Source organism: Polypterus senegalus, chromosome 12 (assembly GCF_016835505.1).
Source record: "Polypterus senegalus isolate Bchr_013 chromosome 12, ASM1683550v1, whole genome shotgun sequence".
In the NCBI taxonomy this organism is placed as follows: domain Eukaryota; kingdom Metazoa; phylum Chordata; class Cladistia; order Polypteriformes; family Polypteridae; genus Polypterus; species Polypterus senegalus.
Window position 1 is genome coordinate 71,718,485 of NC_053165.1, and position 20,776 is coordinate 71,739,260.

The window sequence follows — 20,776 nt, forward strand, 5'->3', positions numbered from 1 at the left end:
CTCATAATATCCCCCTGGATCTTGGTGAGCTCCCCCTGGTGTCACTCACGGTACCCAACAGGGCTGAGGATACGGACTCCATGTCCCATGCTGCCCTGCGGGAATCCGAGGAGCCATTTCCATCCAGGGGCAGTGGCATAGCTAGGAGGGGGCGGCACATTTTGAGGGTGCCATCATTGGCCAAACGACTCAGTACAATTAGTGTATCAGCTGCAGGGTTAGGAAAAATATCAATCATGAATCATTCTCTGATTTTGACCCACAAATGCTTCAAAAATAATTTTCAGACTGTCCTTCTGTGATGGTATCAGATACAGCAGTTGAAATTTATGAGGCAATAACAAAAATCAACATAAATGTGACACTGATAATAATTTCTAGGAAGATAAACAACTAATTAACAATTTATAATTTCATTTCGTTATCAATCCGAATGTGTTCCTGCTCTGCACAGAAAACATCCCCACCTATCACTTGTACACTACACTGGTTCTGGTTTTCGCTTCGTAATTATATTAAACTAATAATCTGCACATGGCTTATTAGTGCGTCTATACTATATTCTTGTCTAGTTAATGCTTAAAAATGTATTGCTGTTTCTCTCTCTCTCTCTCTCTCTATCTATATATATATATATATATTTATATATATATATATATATATATATATATATATATTTATATGAATAAATCTATACAAAATATATCTTCATTTTTCTAATTTTCTAATTAAATAGGTTAACATATTCAAATATGTTGGAGGGTGGCAAATTGAAGCCCTGCCTTGAGCGGCACGAACTGTAGCTATGCCACTGTCCGGGGGGGCTGCCATCTAGCGTCCCGGGTGATGTAGTGTCTTGAAAAGGCGGTTTTCTTCCCTGTAGTGACGTCCTGACCGGGCTGAAATGTCGGCCGTTCACCACACATGTAAAACGACTAGGGTTGTTGAAGATGGTCTTTTCAGACGTGGCCATAAAATACAACTTGAGCTGTGCCATCCCTTGCTTGTTGTGTCATTTTTTTTTCAAAATCCTTTATTGCTGGTAAGTAGAATTTAATGGTGTGTACCGCTACTTAATAAATATATAATTCATCTCTTTATTTCCTCAGTAGAAAAGGTTCACTGTTCACAGAAAAGCATTGTTTTTCGTCATTAAAAATAAAATTCTTTCTCTATCTTCCTCCAACCCTGTTGTAACAGCATTTTTGAGGTTAACGTCTTCTGAGATTGTGTCTTACCATTCACATTTCAAGAGTTTTTCTCACTGCACCTGTTAACTCAAGTACACCCTACTGGTGGGGCATGAAATACGATGTTTATTGCTTATGGATTGCACATGAATAAGAAGTTATATAGCATTTAGAATTCCTCCAAAATAACGTAGAAAGAATCAGAGTGTGTTCTCACCAAAGTTGACAGCTATGTTTAGAGACAATTTGGTACTGCAGTATTGTTTAGGATCCTTTTTATTGAAGTACTGTTTTATTTATATTACTCACTTTTTATGATTTAATATATTTATTTTAGTTTCAGAAGGTGGCATGAAAAATAAATGGGGGTTTTTGTAAGTAGTGTTTGCAAATGTAGGGGCGGAGGGGGGAGTAGTTTACTGAATGATAACTTGCTGATGATGCGCCATGAGATCCATTTCTCTGCAGCTGAATGCCATGTCTTCGCCTGTAGTGGAAGTGAACACTGCAGTGCTGTTTTACCCAAAGTGTACTGCCAGCAGAGCAGCTGCTCCCAATTAACCTCTTAGAAAGACTGGCATCCACATAAGTATTAATTCCAAATAAACACAATAATTTAATTTAATACAATTAGGAAAAGCTTTCCTGCAGAAGTTCTTTATTGCATGAAATGCTGCTGAATTTGGGCAAAGTTTCAGCTGTGCTGCTCTTGACTCTGTGACTGAATTCATTCTTTTTCACTCAAATGAGCCCCATTTTTATTTATTTTTTTTTATTTTTGGTCTTTCAAAATTTTTAAACAAACTTTCATCCCAGAGGCACAATTTTTATTTAATTTAAAACGATTAACTAAGAGTATGAACATACTGATCAATAATAATAATAATGGTCATGTGTTGTCTAACTTCCAAGGGCACACAACAGCATTTCACCACTAGTGTCATGTCAACCCCCTAAACCCGCATGGCACATCCCTTTGCTGGCACAACAGTCTACGGGGGGCCAGCTGACCTCTTCGAATTATGATGTATTGCGAGGAGTACTTCATGTACTTAATGGCACAACTTGCTAAGCATGTCTTCCTTGAGCTTCAACAAACTTTCTTCCTTCTACTTCATTATTTCAGTTTTTGGCTTTTATCTGCATAAAGAGCAGCCTCCTTTCTTTGCACAATTATAACCTAATCCTGGTCAGTATGGTGCTGAGGTGTCACCCGCTACACTCGGGTCTCAATCCAGGTGGTATGTCGTGTGGTGGGATACTCCCAGCCTGGTCGGTAGCACTGTTGTGCTGGTGCCGTTTATTTCCATGAACTGCAAGCCCCATTTGTTTGCACTGAGACGGAAAAAGGCCTAGCGCCTAAGAAGAGAGCATTCACTGCCATGTTGTGTACCAGCCTGCCAAATTTCAGCTTTTTATCTAAATGGGGGATAGTTTTTTTTGTTGATGAGTGAGTGAGTGAGTGAGGTCAGCCAACTTTACATATTTTAGAATTATATTTTATAATATACAGATAGATAAATATGAAGAATAGTCTAAAACTTGTGGTTACCTAAATCTAGCCAAACATGTTAAAGCACATTATTATCCCCCACAATCCCCTGCTGCTTACATTTTTACACTTGCTCCTTTTGGTTCATATATTTTTATGCTGTATAAAGATTGCTGTTTTAAACTCCATTCTTCACATGCAAATTGCACAGACAGTGTGACTGGGCTATAAATTAAACCTATGATTGTGCGAATATTATATGGGTAGTGCAGGTCATGAAACTGTTGCCTCATAACTCATATTTTCCATTCAGCTTAATATCCATTTATTTATTCTTTTTTTTTCCGTTTCTATTTGTCTAAAGTTGTGTTTGCTGATGACATTGTGATCTGTAGTGATAGTAGGGAGCAGGTTGAAGAAACCCTGGACAGGTGGAGATATGAGAGGAGAGGAATGAAGGTCAGTAGGACCACCAGGACAGAATACATGTGTGTGAATGAGAGGGAGGTCAGTTAAATGGTGAGGATGAAGGAGTAGAGTTGGCGAAGGTGGATGAGTTTAAATACTTGGGATCAACTGTACAGAGTAATGGGGATTGTGGAAGAGGAGTGAAGAAGAGAGTGCAGGCAGGGTGGAGTGGCTGGAGAAGAGTGTCGGGAGTAATTTGTAACAGACGGGTATCAGCGAGAGTGAAAGGGAAGGACTACAGGACGGTTGCGAGACCAGCTATGGTATATGGGCAGGAGACGGTGACACAGAGTTGGAGGTGGCAGAGTTAAAGATGCTAAGATTTGTGACGAGGATGGACAGGATTAGAAATGAGAACATTAGAAGGTCAGCTCAGGTTGGACAGTTGGAGACAAAGTCAGAGAGGTGAGATTGTGTTGGTTTGGACATGTGCTGAGGAGAGATGCTGGATATAATGAGTGATGGGTACTAAGGGTAGAGCTGCCAAGTAAGAGGAGAAGAGGAAGGCCCAAGAGAAGGTGGTGAGAGAGGACATGAATGTGGTGGGTGTAACAGAACAAGATACAGAGGACAGAAAGATATGGAAGAAGATGATCTGCTGTGGCAACCCCTAATGGAAGCAGCCAAAAGAAGAAGATGATGATCTATCCAAAGTTTATCAAACTAAAGGCAGGGATCATCCATTGACAAGATGCCTGTACCAACAGGACCAAATCAGAGTATTAAACCTGTCTAAAAACGCCTTTCTTAGAGGTGTGGGGTAAATCTCATGCAGACCATTTGGCTGGTAGACATGTAACAAATAGTAAAAATTAGCAGCACTAATTTGAACCAATATTTAGTACTAAAACTCTTTTATAATTTAGATACATTGTTGTATCTCTGAAGTGACAAACCATGAAAGAAATAATTGATCTAGTGTTCAGATAAAGATCACATGCTTTTTTAAGCATTCACAATAAAAGGGGAAAATCGATGGATCATTTTGGACTGCAAGTTATAGATACCTTGGTTTCACTTAAATGTTTTTGGTTACAAGACTTCATTATGGACTGTCTTGATTTCAGATATTTGTTAAAATTGTAATTAAGTTTCATGCTGAGGACATTTTGTGCATTCACGTATAATAAATCTTGATAAGTTATTCCAGTTATAGCAATATGAAGCAGTAAATAGTTTTGTTGTGTATAAAGCTCTAAGTTGAGCTGAGAGCATCGGCAGCACGAGAAACCGTCTGAATCTCACACAGTGAATCAGAAGCAGCATTGATCAGCAGTCCGATGCCTTGCCCTTAGGCCTCATTTACTAACCTTTTGGGTTTTCTGTGGCTTCTGATGAAAAGATGGTTTATATTGCAGAGAATTCTACAGCAGTACAATTGGCAAATAACCACTGGGGAGAGTGATGTCCCTGTCGTTCTCCATTTCTTGAGCAAAGCACGTAATCTTGCCTACTGTGTCACAGGCAGACTTTGATCTCCTTCACTTCAAGACTGAAATTGGCTTGGCTCTTTATTGACTTCATTTGGTTAAGGTGATATTTCTGAATGAGATTTCTGTTTAATATTACTGTTCGAGCCTTTGTAGGTGACCAGTAATACCTTGCAATTTAGGATTCATGGATATGCAAAAAAGACTCTGCTGTGTTGTTTTCTTGTTATTCAGCCACCCATTGCTGCTTTCACAAATGAAATAAGTTGTATCTCGTGGAGTAGTAAAGGGAACTGCAGGAGGTTATCCATACCATTGAAAAATGAGCCCTTATCACTTCAAGTTTCTGTAGGCACTGCACAGCTCTATTATGCATAGCAAACAATGCCGCATTCAGCTAGTTGACGTCTGTTGCGCTTAGATTTATACATGCTTCCTGCACCCTTGTGACTTCTTGCCGCATTGTTGACAAAGAGAAACAATACCTCAGAGTGAACACATCTGTGTAATGTAATATTGTCCAGTAAGAAGTGCCCATTGACCCTTCCAATCTGTGATATGACTATGCCATCTTTAAGGTGACAACACTATACTGAACATGTCTGGTGGTGTTTTATAGAGGAAAATGTCACTAGGTGGTACATTTCTAAATGAAGTACTTGGTATACGTGATATTACTTTTGATCCACGCAGTAATGCAGACGCATTTAAGAATCGTTATGGTCATGTGTAGGTAGTTGTTAAAGAACTTAATGCTTTATCAGTAGGTTGACGGTTTAATTTTTGTATCCAGCTTAATTTGTGAATTTGAATAAGTCCCTTAGCTTCTGTTTTGTCTAAAAATTATAAACCCGTTTACTGTAGGTGTGAACTTGTAAAGAATCTTGGGAGGGAGTTTACTATCAAAAGGTGCCAGAACAATAAGGGTTACTGTATTTATGAAAAATTGCCCTCTTTCCAACATAGCAGCGGTACATTTTTACTTAGTAGATGTAGATATTGTAGCAGATGAAGGCTTACTGTTAATTTAAGAGAATTGTTTGTATTGATTTATCCATATTATCAATTCCATTTCTTGTGTGGTATTGCCAGCAAAGCATAGACCCTTGTGCCTTACAGGGCACACACATACTAAACATGGCCAAGTAACGTAAAAAAGCAGAATACCTGGATCAGGTCATAAATGGACTGGTGATACTCAAAACCTAAACACAAAAGTTAACAAATGAAATTTCTGGAGTCAGGGTGAAATGCACAGTATAGAAATCAGTACATTTCTTACTGAGCAGGATCATTGAGAAATTTCGGACACACGCTCTGAAAGAATATATAATACATCTTTTATGACTTCCAAGTTTATTATATAATAATACATCTTTTATGACTTCAAAGTTTATTATATAAACCTTGTTTTATCCTAAAGTAGTTAATGGTAATGAAATAGCAAGCTTGTAACTTTTCACAAGAAAATGTAATTAAGACGGAATCACTTGATGAAGCGTATTTTACATCAGTGCTATTAAATTAAGGATAAGAAAAAGAACATAAGGATGAATGGCAGACAAAATGCCAGGTCTATATTTTTTAAGGCTAAATATTGTTAAAAACATGACACAAAAGATGAATTTGTTTGTCTAGAATTAAGTGTGGATTAGATGGATTGCTCCTTAGAACAGAAGGGTAGAGTCACCTGATCAGAATTGTCTATCTTAAAATCTCAGTTGTTGTTGTGTACTTCAGTAAGATAAAGTCCTTTTGATGTTAATTTGGTCTATAATTAAAAATTTTACTGGTTTCACAGGTTTTGTTGGGGTGCGTGAAGCTAATAATTTTTGCAAAGATGAAAGGAGGGTTAGGAATGAGAACTAGCGGATGATGGGGTGTTTGGGCCTACAACAGGTAACCAGATTTGTTCTGCCTAGATATCTGAGACTGCAGTGTAACCCATAATTGTCCAAAGGTAAGTACTGCCTCAGATCTAACATGTGGATGCCTAGGTAACCTGGGTATCCCATGATGCTCGGCTTTAGACAACTAAACTATGTCATTTGAAATATGAAGGGAATATGTTCTGTACTTCAGACCTCAAGGGAGAAAAGTACTTAACCAGGAAATGGAAATAACCAAAGGGCAAACAAACTATCTTTTAAACAGTCAAGAAATCTGGCGCCAGTTAAGAAATCTCGAGTCAAAAGTGAGTTCAAGTAAATCTTAGCTAGCTAAAGTTCATTCCATAAAAACAATTGCCGGCTACACAAAAAATGGGCATAGTCAGGAAATCACACGTGAATCGACAACTTGTGATTAAATGTCATCCTCAAAATAGTGATTAAGAGACTTCACCATCATAAACATTAAATAAATATACCATAACAGAAAATAACAAAATGCTGATATTCATTACAATACCATAAATTATTTAATAGAATAAGGATCACCAGAAAACGCTTAAACTCCTTTGGCTTCAGTCTGCTGTAGTAGTTTTCTACAAAATAATGTTTTTGGTTAAAAATATAACTCAGTTCAGCTTTTTGGGACTTAATTATTTTCTAAAGTCACCAAAAAAATATTTGGTAAGAAGAGAACATTCAGTGTAAAATAAGGTCAGGCAGAGACCGGAAAGTCTCCAGGGAGCTGTTTCTACTTCCACCAACAGAGTTTAATGGCGCCCATCAGCTGTGACCACGCATACATCTGCAACTTCTCAGATAACTCCGAGTGCTTCAGACACTTATTTAGTGTAGAATATTTGTCTCAAGTTGTATAGATTTTAAAACAGTTGTTCTAACAATCTCCTTCTATTTTCACCAGTTGTTGTCTTAAATAAGAATCGACAGAGAGGGATGTGGCATTGCAGGTGGTTGATTTTTCAGTATGTGGATTATGCTTGGGTTCATGGCCAGGATGCTGTTTGTGGAGAATTTAGATGCCCGCGTGTGCACTTTCTGTTAGCACAAGCACTCATTGGACACTTTTTACTACTTTTACTACTTGACATGGATTTTTACATGCCGAGTCTCGCCTATTCAAGTAGTCAACTTAAAGCACTGAGAAGAAATGCCCACACCGGTGTGGTTCCCTATTTACCTGACGAGCTAAGGAGATGATATCGGGACAGCCGAGCCGGCGCTAAGATAAAAGATAAGATAAAAGCCAAGTGGCTTGCGAGAAAGTGGCGCTATAAACCATCGGTGCCTTCTGTTGTTTTTCTTTTTTTTTTTATTTTCCCCTTGGGATTAATAAAGTATCTATGTCTCTATCTCTCTGTCTCTCTCTTTATCTCTCACTCTCCTCATTAAGCATCTTCCTAATAAGCAGGCAACTAATATACTAGGAAAAAAAAATACTGAATTTTTTTTCAAAGAACCTATGTAAATAAAGCAGGAGTAAACTTTTAGCAGAAGATGTTAGATATATCTACATGTTTATACCTTCAGCCAAATTTTTGTGACTGAGCTTTCAACCAGGAGATGTCGTCATTCGAAGGCTTCCAATTTTCATTGGACATTTCAACACTGAAACGCGACATTCTCCAATTGATGGTTCAGCGTTGATGGCCGGTTACTGCCCATCTTCTCCTTGCTTCCAAGTCATTTCCTCTCATATATCCCAAAGCCAACAAGAGGCCATCTTCACTGCTTCCCTCATCCTTAGAGCTGCTGCTTTAATTTCTTATTCTGCCAGTCCCAGAACAGTTAGTGTTCTCCACAAAGTCTGTGCTGCGAAACCCCCTGCAACCAATCTTGACCGGGAATAGCCAAGCTTTATTCCTACATTGTTGGACCAGCCCTTGGTACTTGGTGGCTTTCTTTTCTGAGGCCTCTTGGTGACCATCTTCCTTTTGGACAATCGGTTCAATAAACCTTGAGTTCCTCAACCACTGATGATAAGGGTAGCTGTAACTGGCCAGGCCTAATGTATAGATCTATTGATGAGCTTCTGAGACACCAGCCTCTCGGCTCCTTCCACTGACGTCATAGGCATATCCTAGATGATCAGTTGCCTTATGCTTCTTGCCAGCTGACCATGCGTTGAACTTCTTTGACCAGCCTGATCCTTTCAGTTTCTTCAACCATTAATCTACCTGCTACTCTATCTTGTGAGCTTATACAAGATATACACAGATGCACATTCACTCATGTTTATTATAAAGTGCATTAGCAGAAATAAAAGTATTGAGTAAATAATTTTAAGACCTGATGGGTACATACAAATTCCATATGAATGGTAAACAGGTTGGCAGTAGAATATGTGTGTGCAAACCACCGTGCTGCCCCTTTAAATTATTTAAGCCTAAACTGAAATAAGAGACAAAGTAAAAAAGGCGCCTAATTTTGACACAGGTGACCTTGGCCTGGTCAACATAGTAAAGACGTACAAGTCAACAATTGTATACAATTTAGTTTGGCATTACAGTGGCAACTGTAAGCTGTCTGAGAAGCGCCCGGTTTTACTTATATATCAGATAAATTCAGCAGAGGTCACTAAGCATTACTTGTCCTTCTGATGTTAGCAACTACAGCTGACTTAGTTTTCTCTTGTCATTTCAAATTAGTTCAAAAGGGACTAAACAGCCAGGAGAAAAGTCTAAAATGTCCTTCTAGTGCATTTCCTACATGGTCTTTTAGGCTCCTGTGTGTGTGTGCGCACACTGTTCATATCAATAATAATATCAAAAAAGTAATGTTAGCAATCGGTGAAAATGTTCACAATGTTCATCATTAAAAATATAGTCTCTGGAAAAGCGTTGTTGGCTACATGTACTGCTGGACTGACAACTATCTGGCAGTTATTTTCTTTTTTCTGAAATCTTCAATTTTGTGTTTTGAGGGTACAACAGGAAATGAAAGAAACAGAGAAATGGGGTTCCAAAGGAATACTTCCTTTGAATGTGTCTGATGACGCAAGATTTGGGGGATACGATGGCACAATGCTGAAAGACTACTACACCACAGAAATATAAGCTTGTTTCCATATGGTCTTCAGTTGGACAAGTTGAGAGAGTGATTGATGGTCTGTCTACATTGGAGTTCCAGAAGGTGTAGTAGAGGGTGGACAGATGGTTAGTGATCATTCATTGTGGTTTAAAGGAAGTAGATAAATAGCAACTGTTCTGCCTTCTCCAGACATCTCCCCATACCAACCACCGTTGGCACAGTCAAAGGAAAATGCCTTTGACAAACTTAATTCTTGTATGGAGATCACAACATTAAAAGTGTATTTAGCTGAAAAACATTTTGGTGAAGCTCAAGCTAAACACAAAACGGTTGTTACCGAAACTGTCATTTTGTAATATTATTAAAGTAACTTATGATTGTACTCATTAAGGAGATTGGTTTATACATTTTTTTTAATGTTGGTGGGCTCTATACCATGAAAGAAAATAGATGCTTAATGCAGGGTTTTAAAAAAAAAATAGAACTAATTAGCTAATGTAATAATTAAATCAATAATAGATTGCATAGTATCTACTATGTCATTCTTTTTGCAATAAACTGTCCAGGGCTGCTTTCATTAATAATTATACAAGTCGAGTTGGTTTAATGAAGCTTTTTTTAGCAACTTAAAGAGATAAATACTCTTCTAAAGCACTATGATAACAACGTACCTTGTTTCATTTCAATTCTTGGAATAGTATACTTGGCCTTGAATTGAAATGGCACTCCTTTTCTTTTAAATCACTAAATCAAAAAACTTTAACTGTGTAATTATAATAAAAAAGTACAATGAAATAATACTACTTGCTCTCACTGGACTCTTGACCAAAGAATGAGGAGGGGGAGGCAAATCTTCAGTTCAGACGCACAGTATTATGGGAATGCATCTTTCTTGTTTATGGTTATGTTGAGATTTCTGGAAGTAAGTATCTATATATATATATATATATATATATATATATATATATATATATATATATATATATATATATATATAATTCACTAAGGACATGCATGCAAGACAAAGCCCTGCCCGCCAACTCTAACCCTCCAACTGCGTCATCGGATACTCACGACAGAGCCACGCACGGCAACTGTAACCATCCCCCGGGTCCAGCGTTGCTCTTGAGGCACGCAACAACTCACCAAACACAGCCTCAGTCGCTCTCGTCTGTGCAAAAGTCCACATGCACCTCTGAGCCACGTTGACTTCACACCGCACACAAGACAGAGAGCTACGATCGCCAACTCTAAGACCATGGGATACGCACACATTTAGTGTATAAATGGATATAAATAATTGCATGTAAACAATACTGTTTAAAACGTTAATTGTTTTTTCATCAGAAAACCTGGCTTCCACGTCTACTTGTATTAGTTTTTAATTTTAGTTTAGTTTTAGTTTTTAATTAGTGTATTAATTTTAGTTTAAATGGCACTTTTACCACGCGCAATAGGGTGGATGCGCTGACTTATCGTGTCGACTGGGCAACACTATATATGTCTGTGTTTTCCGTAGCCTGCTACAGGAAGGTACTTTCAACCATTGGCATTGGTTTCGCTCCTTGCTATTTTCGTTATACTGCGATGGTGGTTTCCTAAGCGTTTGTTATACTGAATTCCTTTCTCACCGTTTTCCATCCCTATTCTTACACCACCGTATGCTACAGCGGCCTTCGGCTAGTTGTTAAGGTATGTTTTGGTCATTTGAATGGATTACAAACATGGTTTAAGTGGCATGTGTTACATGAGAATTTTTTTCATTTTCCTTGCGCATTTTTCACATCATTTACCACTGGATAGAACAGTGTTCTATTATATCATAAACTGTTTTCTCATTCTACATGAAACACTGAGTTTAAAAGTTTTTCTAGGCCACCACTACAAACCTCTTGGGTTAAGTAACATATAAAATATTCTTGGATGAAGTATTCTTTTAAGTCCTTCAATACACCCAAGTGTAAAGCAGTGTGTATCTTTTATTTGTTACAATAAGAAGGAAGTCCCAACTGGGTTGTTTGTTTTTGTATTATATGTTGAACCAGTAACGGCACACTAACGGGCAGTGAATCCACTTGACTTGACCATTCCTAGTTTTCATCCTCCTCTTTCTCTGTCTCTGTTTACCATTCGTTTACTCAGAGGTTGATGCGCCTGCTCCTTCCAGAGCAGCTCTTCTTTACTCAACCCTAGCGGCCCGCTACTTCTCTTTTGCCGGCATCTTTTCACGTTAAAACTGATTAAATCAGATCAGTGTTTGTGTTTTAATTACTTAGTCCGTTTTCCTTCATTTTTCACTTAAGCTGTCACTTAAGTCTTCAATCTGCCTCAAGAATGACTTAAGATATGAAGAGGTAGGGAAAGGGATGGCGAAGGCGGTAGGGAATGAGAATGGCCCTGCTGGCTGCTGACGAGAGTTGATTCTACGATAAAATAAAAATAAAAAGAGGAATAACCTTGGAGGTCAATCATCAACCCTAAAGCGGATAGCAGACATCACGTAGTATATGTGTGCCAAATTTCAGGTCAACAGGTCTAACAGTTTATGAGCTACAGGTGATTTAAAATCCTGGACAGACAAACAAACAGCCACGGTAGCGTATTATATATAAAGATTATCGAAAGGTGATGACAACTGCGAGAATTTGTTTCATTGCCTAAATGCAGCGTCAGAGTTACATCTCCAAATAACTGGCAATACATCTTAGGCGAAAGGCGTGTCATGTTTGAGGACTTCAGTTGATAAAATCTGGTCTCTTCTCAGCCGCTAAGGCTGTTGCCTTCATGGCCGATTGCTTCAGATTTTTCACTTTGGTTTCAAGTCGTGTATTGCACTTTAGTGTAACGTGAGGGTCGTTTTGCCAGCCAGCCCGGCACCTCTTTAATAGTCCTTGTAGCTGCTAAAAATGCTTAATTTATTTATGAAAGTTTCAGAAAAATATGACTTAAGAGCATTTGTGTTTAATTTCATCCTCGATGGTTCTAGTTTGCTTTTAACTTCTTCTTGACTTTTATAAGGAAAATATCGAAAGAACAATTTGGGGTCATCTTTTGTGGGAGAAGGAGGGTGTTTAGGACTGAGGGTCTATGCGTGTAAGGTTTTGCTATATTTATTAATCTATACTTTGCCTTTAGATTGTATGTACAGTATTCCCCATTTTCAGATTCTGCCTTACTTTTGCAATTTTTCTTTGATTTTTCTTTGTGAAAGTGTGAATCCTAAAGGACAGATCAATTAAACAAAGATGATCCTTATTTTGATGAAAGTCCTTATTTTTGTCTTGGTGTTTTGTTGTGCAAGTCTTAGTACTTAGAATTTCTATGCTACTCTTGTAGATTATCCATCCATCCATCCATTTTCTAACCCGCTGAATCCGAATACAGGGTCACGGGGTCTGCTGGAGCCAATCCCAGCCAACACAGGGCACAAGGCAGGAACCAATCCTGGGCAGGGTGCCAACCCACAGCAGGACACACACAAACACACCCACACACCAAGCACACACTAGGGCCAATCTAGAATCACTAATCCACCTAACTGGCATGTTTTTGGATTGTGGGAGGAAACCCACACAGACACGGGGAGAACACGCAAACTCCACACAGGGAGGACCCGGGAAGCGAACCCAGACGGGTCTCCTGACCGAGAGGCAGCAGCGCTACCACTGCGCCACTGTGCCGCCCTCTTGTACATTACCACTTTTTATTCTTACAAGTTTTTTTTTTTTTATTGTGAACTTTCATATTTATTGGCTTGTCTGTTTAGTGATACAGTAATGGGAACCAAATGTAAAGTCCTCTGCACAAAGTACTAACTTACTCATTAAAAATATATCTGAATTTTAGAGTGGCTCACAAGTGTTCTGGTTAGTGTTGCTGCCATGTGTCGAGGATGTATAAATTGGATTGCGAGTAACTTGGTTTTGCAAGACGAGCTTGATACTTGATAAACGAGCGAGGTCTTGTAATACGAGTAGTATGGATACGCTTTGTCTGCTGAGCGCCACGTGATCACAACTGAGCTGATGGTTCTTCTCTCTCTCGCTGCAGGATTGTGGGTAATCGTCAGTCGGCGTGCCTCACTCATATAGTCAACATCCATACGAGTGTATACGGTTTACTACGTCATTGTGACCACGTGTGTGACTGTGTGTGTGCGCGGGCTGTGCTTTATTCAGCTTGAAACAGGAACAGCGCGGTTATTTATTGTAGAGGGATCTGCCACTCTCCTATACACAGACACAGCAGTCAGGCAGGGTCATGCCCAGGTTAGTGGCCAAGTAATACTGTGCCCTGCGCATGTATAATGTTCCTTGTACCTTGTATCACCCATCAATGGCAGGCACTTATAGCAGGTCAGCGATCTTTTCGGATTCGCTTTTACGGTGAACTGCTACAGTGCTGGGAGACTGCGATTGCTTTGGGACAACAACAAAGAAAATGCTTTCTGTATGTACTTGCAGTGACGTACTTAGAACTCCTTTGACTTGCGATATCTGGTTTTTAATCTTTTGCTTTGTTTTTAGTGTTTTTCGCAGGTCTGTTGTTGTGATTTCTGGCCATTGTTGGGTCGGTACTAAAATTTTGACTTTGGTATCGATACCAGCTTTCGAAGCTCAATATCGGTACCAAAAAGGTTCTGAAGCAAATAGTGGAGAGCGCCAAACCTGCCCGTTGAACTCCAACCTCCCTGGGGCGCCACACCGTTGCACCGCACTGCAGCAACAACATTTATTTCTGTAGCACATTTTCATACAAACAGTAGCTCAAAGTGCTTTACATAATGAAGAATAGAAAAATAAAAGACACAATAAGAAAACAAAATAAATCAACATTAATTAACATCGAATAAGAGTAAGATTCAATGGCCAGGGGGGACAGAAAAAAAAAAACTCCAGACGGCTGGAGAAAAAATAAAATCTGCAGGGATTCCAGACCACAAGACCGCCCTATTTTTATATGAATAGTTTTGGGTTGTAGAACGAACCATCTGAGTTTCCATTATTTTTTATGGGGAAATTCACTTTGATATACGAGTGCGTTTCCAGAACGAATTATGCTCGCAAACTGAGGTTCCACTGTATCTCTAAACACTAGTGATAATCAATCCATTATAATTTGTTTGCTGCACAAAAATCAAACCCCTCCATACCTTTAAACAACACTCTGTTCCCCAACTGCAGAGAAAGACTTGTTATTGCAATAAAGTCCCGTTTAATTCTCCCTTATGGCTAACATAAATGAAACTAGGACCATATCTTGTTCTTTTTGATATACGAGTGCTTTGGATTGCGAGCACGTTTCCGGAACGAGTTATGCTCACAAACCGAGGTTCCACTGTATGTTTATGTCTTGGGTCCTGGTCACCAATTGTATGATCTGGCCGTGGTTACTGTGGTTTCTTTCCATTTCATACATTAGCCTAGTATAGATGGATATATAGATGTGTTCTGTGATGGAGTGGCATCCCATACAGGCTAACCCAGTAATAGTTAAGCTACAACAGGAAATGAGTAAAATTGACAGTATAGTCATGGAAAATCTGAATTGTAACATGAAAATGATCATGTGTTGTCTGCATTGCAAAGTCAACCTTGTGTCCACTCTGTGATGGATTTTTTTTCTCTCTCTCTCTGTCTCTCCTTATTCTTGAAAAAATAAATAGAAAATTCAGCTAATCAGCAATCTGCCTCTAAATGAGAACTGTGAAGTTCGAGCTTTGTTTTATCATGCACAAAGGACCGTGTAGAAATCTACAGTGGAAAGGCCATTAACCAATTCTGCTCACAAAAAAAGGTGCCAAGTACTAATTTGTGAGCGCTGCAGCAATGCAAATGGTCTGTGAATGCCTCGTCTGGCCACTTGTGCTTTCTTGTTCCTTTTCTCGTATGCCTTCATTTTTATAGCACGCTCAATGCAGCTCTCTTAACTTGGCTGTGCAAGCCTACCCTCCCATCTTTGCTCTTCAGCTTTTCTGCAGTAGTTACATTCCTCTCAAAACACACAGTCAGCCCCCCACACCTTTCTGAGCTCTCCAACTCGAGTCTGCAGTGCTGCTGGCTTGGAGGCAGCTTGCAGCAAAGCGAGATGGATGAAGCCTATTGATTTTCTGCTCCCCTCCTCCTGATGGAGGTCTGTGCTTCTGAGGAGAGAAACACGGAGAGAGAGAGAGAGAGAGAGAGAGAGAGGGAGGCGGAGAGAGAGAGAGTTTACATGAAAAAGTGAAAGGCTCAGAGAAACCCCGGAGCTGCCACAGTGTGAGCGTAGGAATGATTTCTCTGTTGCATCTCCTTGTTTTTCAGAGCCCTTGATAGGAAATACCCAGCTGGTAAAGGATTACATGACTGAAGAGTCCGAGGTGCTGTTGTGTTTGAAGCTGCAGCTGCATTAAGACCACACCTGAGGGACCACTCTGGAAAGTTCACCTTTAGGTAATTTGTTTGTTTCTTTCTCTTTTTTTAGGGGTGTGAATTCTCAGCTTTTATTGGATAGTTCTGTTTGGTTTATTTATATGTGTGTAAGGTTTTGATTCATCATCACATCCTTAAATTATATTCTGATCTTGAAACCCTTTACTTTTTGAGTCTCTTGTGCAGACAGTGATTGTGTGTTAATTATTGTGTGTGTATATGACACATATATTTATTTCTTTTTTCTGCCGTCTCTTTAAGAAGTATGTTTTGTGCACATCTGATGAAGAGTGCAGCAAATGCAGCATCATGCATTCAGGCTGGGGATTAAAATGGCATTGCCTTCTAGTGAATGCATTTTCCTGATGCTTTGGGGTCTGCATCAGTGAGCAACAGAACAGAATTGGGAACAATGGCAACTAAAAACAATTGCTAATCAGTCTTAGCAGGCCTTATAGGAAAATAATAACCCACTAGAAAAAAGATGTCACTCCACATTATCTCACTGTTTACATTTTATGTGACAAAAACTGCCAAAGAACTGAATTACATTTATATTATTCCATGCTGAGCCACTGCGGCTTATTGGAGTCTTGCTGCCTCTTAAATTTGCTTCTCTAGCTGGCAGGCAATTGGGCAGGCATGCATAACGGACAGATGAAATGTTAGATTTACAGCATACATGCATGTGTTCAATTTGGTACCAGATGTTACTTTACTATTATCATCCTTTAGCTTTTAAGAGCAAGAAATGCAGGGGAGGAGGAATGATGTTGATTTTGTGCTTTGGGTGTCGAACGTGTGATCATTTGGGTGGAAAAAGTGATCCCCGTGGAAATGTGCTTTAGCTGCAATGGTGATTTTTAGAAAAAACACTAAACAAAGGTAGGAAAAATGTCACAGACGAGCGATGTAACTCAATTTTTACTGCAGGATTAAGTCTTGAATTGGTTTGTGGAATGTCATTGTACTCTGTGCCGCTGTGGTTTTATATTCTATCAGCACAGGACATTAAAAGCAAGTTCATTCAGGCGTTCTCTCGTTGAGTATGGCATATTGTTTAGAGTTGGTACATCACAGGTCGGAGGACCTGCCGTCAGTTTCCACTTCATGGATTGATGGTTACAAAGAAAAAGGCCATAGTCTTGTGCGGTTGATTTAAAATAAATACTGTTTTTCCCTTAATATCAAGAACAATCTTAAAATGTGTTATGGTATTTTTCAAAATACAATGATGCTTACTTTGACCTAAACCTCTGTTAGCAATACAAGAATTTACACCAAATGTGCCAAAGAATTATTTGCAAAAAAAAAAAAGTAGGTTTAATTTGTTCAGAAATTAATAATCATGTATCTTTTATTAGATATTGAATCTTTTTAAATGTTATAGATACAATGGTTCAGTATTTCCGGATTTTTTTTTATTTTTGCTTTACACTTGACCGTGACTTTTTTGGTATTTTTTTTTTATTTAGTTGAATCATTATTTCTATTAAAAAAAACATTATACATTCATGTGACACTAAATTCTAAGTTATAAAGCAGCAGACAGCACAATTCCAAGCAGAGCCCACTAAATATACTGTATATACAGTAATTATATTTAAGACTTAGTCACAAAATTAGACGTAAAACTAGAACTCAATGCTGCTTGGCATTTGTTTCTGTTCGTTTCCCTGTAGAAGAGCAGAGGGGGGAAAAAAAATCGAAGCCATCTGAAGATCCGTCTTCAAGAGGCTCCTTAGCATTGTGAGTTTGTGAGCGGGGTTGTTGCACTCGCTCCATAATTTGAAAGTGAAGCCGGGGGGGTTATTTTCCCTTTTTAGTATTTCTAGCAAGAGAAGTGGCACTCGGCAGACAGCCTCAAGCAGAAAAAAAGACTTCATGTACGGACCGCAGTTGGGAAATAACAGACAACAAGATCACTCGGACACATACGGGTCAGTTAAACTGCATCTTTTCTGCATTTGGAAGGCAGTGCGTAGTGAGTAAAGGCAAGGAGTGGTGTGGGTGAGACATGGGACTTCATACACCCGTCAAGCAGCGGCATTGTGCCGGTTTGATAGCAGCTGGTGGGAGTTGAGGTAGGTTAGCTGAGGGAGAGAAATGGCATGAACAGTGAATGGCATACAGAAGGTGGTGGGGAATGGCAGAATTGTATCTTTGAAGAAAAATATTAATTGGGGTAGAGTGAGTCATCCAGGGTCACACCAAGATTTCCGATAGTATCCAGTGGCAGGAGAGTGAAATCATCAAGAGCAATACTTAGATTTTTGGATCGAAAGCTAAAGGCAAGTGACATCTGTCGTCGTTATTGATTCTGCAGATTTACAGTATTGCCAATATGTCCTCTGTCACCACCTGCCATTTAAAGAAATCCTGAGATTAAAAAAGTACTGGTAATTTCTCTTCCTCCAGGGAGAACCACTAGTTTTTTTAGTTGGTTTATTTTTTAATTATTAATTATACTATTTTTACTGTGTTTTGTTGTCACTTTGAGAATGAACACATCTGTTCCAAAAAAAAGTCTTAATAGTGCCAGCTTTGCAAAACTGATTTCAAATATCTACTGTACTTATAATAGCATTAGTTGTACACTGAAAAAAGTATAACATTGATTGTTCATTCAACGTAAATTTTCTCTTTCAAGCAACTTAAGATGAGTCATTTAGTGTTGCAGCTTGAAATATTTGGTTTCAGATCTCAATCAAAGTAAAAAAAAAATGTTTGTACCAAATTAATTTATGGTGGAGGGAATAAACATAAAAATCCTATTTCATTTACCTTAATATTTTAGGTTGTTCATGTGCTGTGTTTGAGGAGCCATTTGTATATTCTTTCGGTCAAACTTTCCAACTGCCAAAGAAGAACAACTTAAAAAATAGATTTACTTTAGTAAAAAAAAAACAAGTGAATTGCACCCAATCACTCTAAATGATTTGCCTCAACTTAAAAATTGTGGGATCAATAAGCTAAAAAGAATTTGAATTCTGAAGTGAAGTGTGAATCATTCACTTTTGTTTCAGTGTATCCATAGTGAACTGTACAGAATAATTTTTACTCTTTCATTAATCAATTTACGCAACAAACTTTATCTTTATATCGGGGTCTTTTAGTGCAGCTGGTCAATAAATATGGATTTGTCCAAACCTACTTCACCTTGATTAGTCGTACACCTTAATAGCTGAACTGTTTTTTTTTTTTTTGTTTTCTTATTATAATGAAATGGAGAGGAATTAAAGCAAAAGCCTTACTAGTGTTTTTTTTGTCTTTATTTACTGTTTACCGTTCAGAAAATATTTCAGTTTTACAGATCTGTCATCTGAGAACATCTTGAAATTTTAAAACATGATGACGGGAGATTTAATGGTTTGGTGGACATTCTTTGGCTTTGATTCTCCCCTTCCAAGTTCTGTCGTGCTCTTGTGAATTTAGAATACCGAAATGAAATACAGCAATATTAGATGTCATCAAAAATGTTAGGCATAATTTGTTACCTTTTTTTTTTTTTTGTTGGTTTAGCAGGGATTTTGCAAACTGTTTATGTTTAATAGGTTTTACGGTCCTTATTGTTACTTACACAGAATGAAGCGAATACTTAGAATTAAAATGAAAGGTAAACCTAACAAGACACCCTGCCCAAGATTGGTTCCTCTCAGGGTAGGCTCAAGTTACTTTGGGGTAAGCAAAATGGCTTTCTGACATTAGCCTTTTCATCCATTAGTGTATTTCCTTGTAGAAGCGCAAAGACGTCAACTGGGTTTTGCTGTGGGCTTCTGTTTTTTCTCCCAGGTTACTGAATGGTGGCTTCAAGCGTGTTTATCTTTTATAGCTGCAAGAAGCTGGACTCTCAGCTAAATGGTGCCAATCTTGGAGGACATGCTGGCCCATCCCACTCATACACTAACTCATTGCCAGGCTAATTTGTTTATGGAACGCCTTAATTGCATATCTTGTACTACGTAAACTAATAAATATCCATCCATTATCCATTATCCAACCCGCTATATCCTAACTACAGGGTCACGGGGGTCCGCTGGAGCCAATTCCAGCCAACACAGGGCGCAAGGCAGGAAACAAACCCTGGGCAGGGTGCCAACCCACCGCAGGGCACACACACACACACCAAGCACACACGCGGCACAATTTAGGATCACCAATGCACCTAATGTGCATGTCTTTGGACTGTGGGAGGAAACCCACGCAGACATGGGGAGAACATGCAGACTCCACACAGGGAGGACCCGGGAAGCGAACCTGCAGGTCTCCTAACTGTGAAACAGCAGCGCTACCCACTGTGCCACTAGTAATAAACATAACAACATTTATGTATTTAACTAAATTTTCATTAGTGATAAGCAAACCCCATGAAATCTAGGAATGTTTGAGAACTTTGCCACACTCCGTGACATGCATTGAAGTCCAAGTGGCAGGAAGAACTGAAGTATTTTTGAGTGGGTTATAATGGTGCAGTGATCTTCTAAGTGTCCCTGAGAACTTGGAGAGAGGTCTGTGCAAGAGTCATTTGCCAGTTATGTAGGTCATGTTAAGCTGATTGTATTTTCTTAGTCATTTTAAATGTTTGCCTATAAATTCCCCTGCAAGTAGGCTCTTCAAACTACAGGGAAAATTTGGAGGTTGGTGGTAGGATTGGCACTCCTGCCACCAAAAAAAAAAAATAAATAAATAAATCTAACTGTTCCACACCATCTAAACTAGTGTGGTGCTGAGGGGTCACCCATTGCATGGCTGCACGCGGGTCCTAATCTGGGATCCTAAGGTGATTTGTCATGTGGTGGGTGTGCTGTATCAGCACCTGCTCCTATCCTCTCTCCATAAATTAGTGCGT

The 20,776-nt window shown here is 38.9% G+C and overlaps 1 protein-coding gene across 3 annotated transcripts in view; it reads left to right on the top strand.

The window, feature by feature from the left end:
- The window catches only part of LOC120540989 (rabphilin-3A-like), a 169,171-nt gene that overhangs the window by 58,556 nt on the left and 89,839 nt on the right, over positions 1-20,776 (top strand). The window contains exons 1-2 of one of the 3 annotated variants that reach the window (XM_039772207.1): positions 15,078-15,649; positions 15,820-15,948. The gene's annotated coding sequence lies outside the window, so the exon portion shown is untranslated. Of the gene's footprint in view, positions 1-15,077; positions 15,650-15,703; positions 15,949-20,776 lie in introns of those variants that run through there. The other 2 variants (XM_039772206.1, XM_039772208.1) reach the window with 2 other exon arrangements.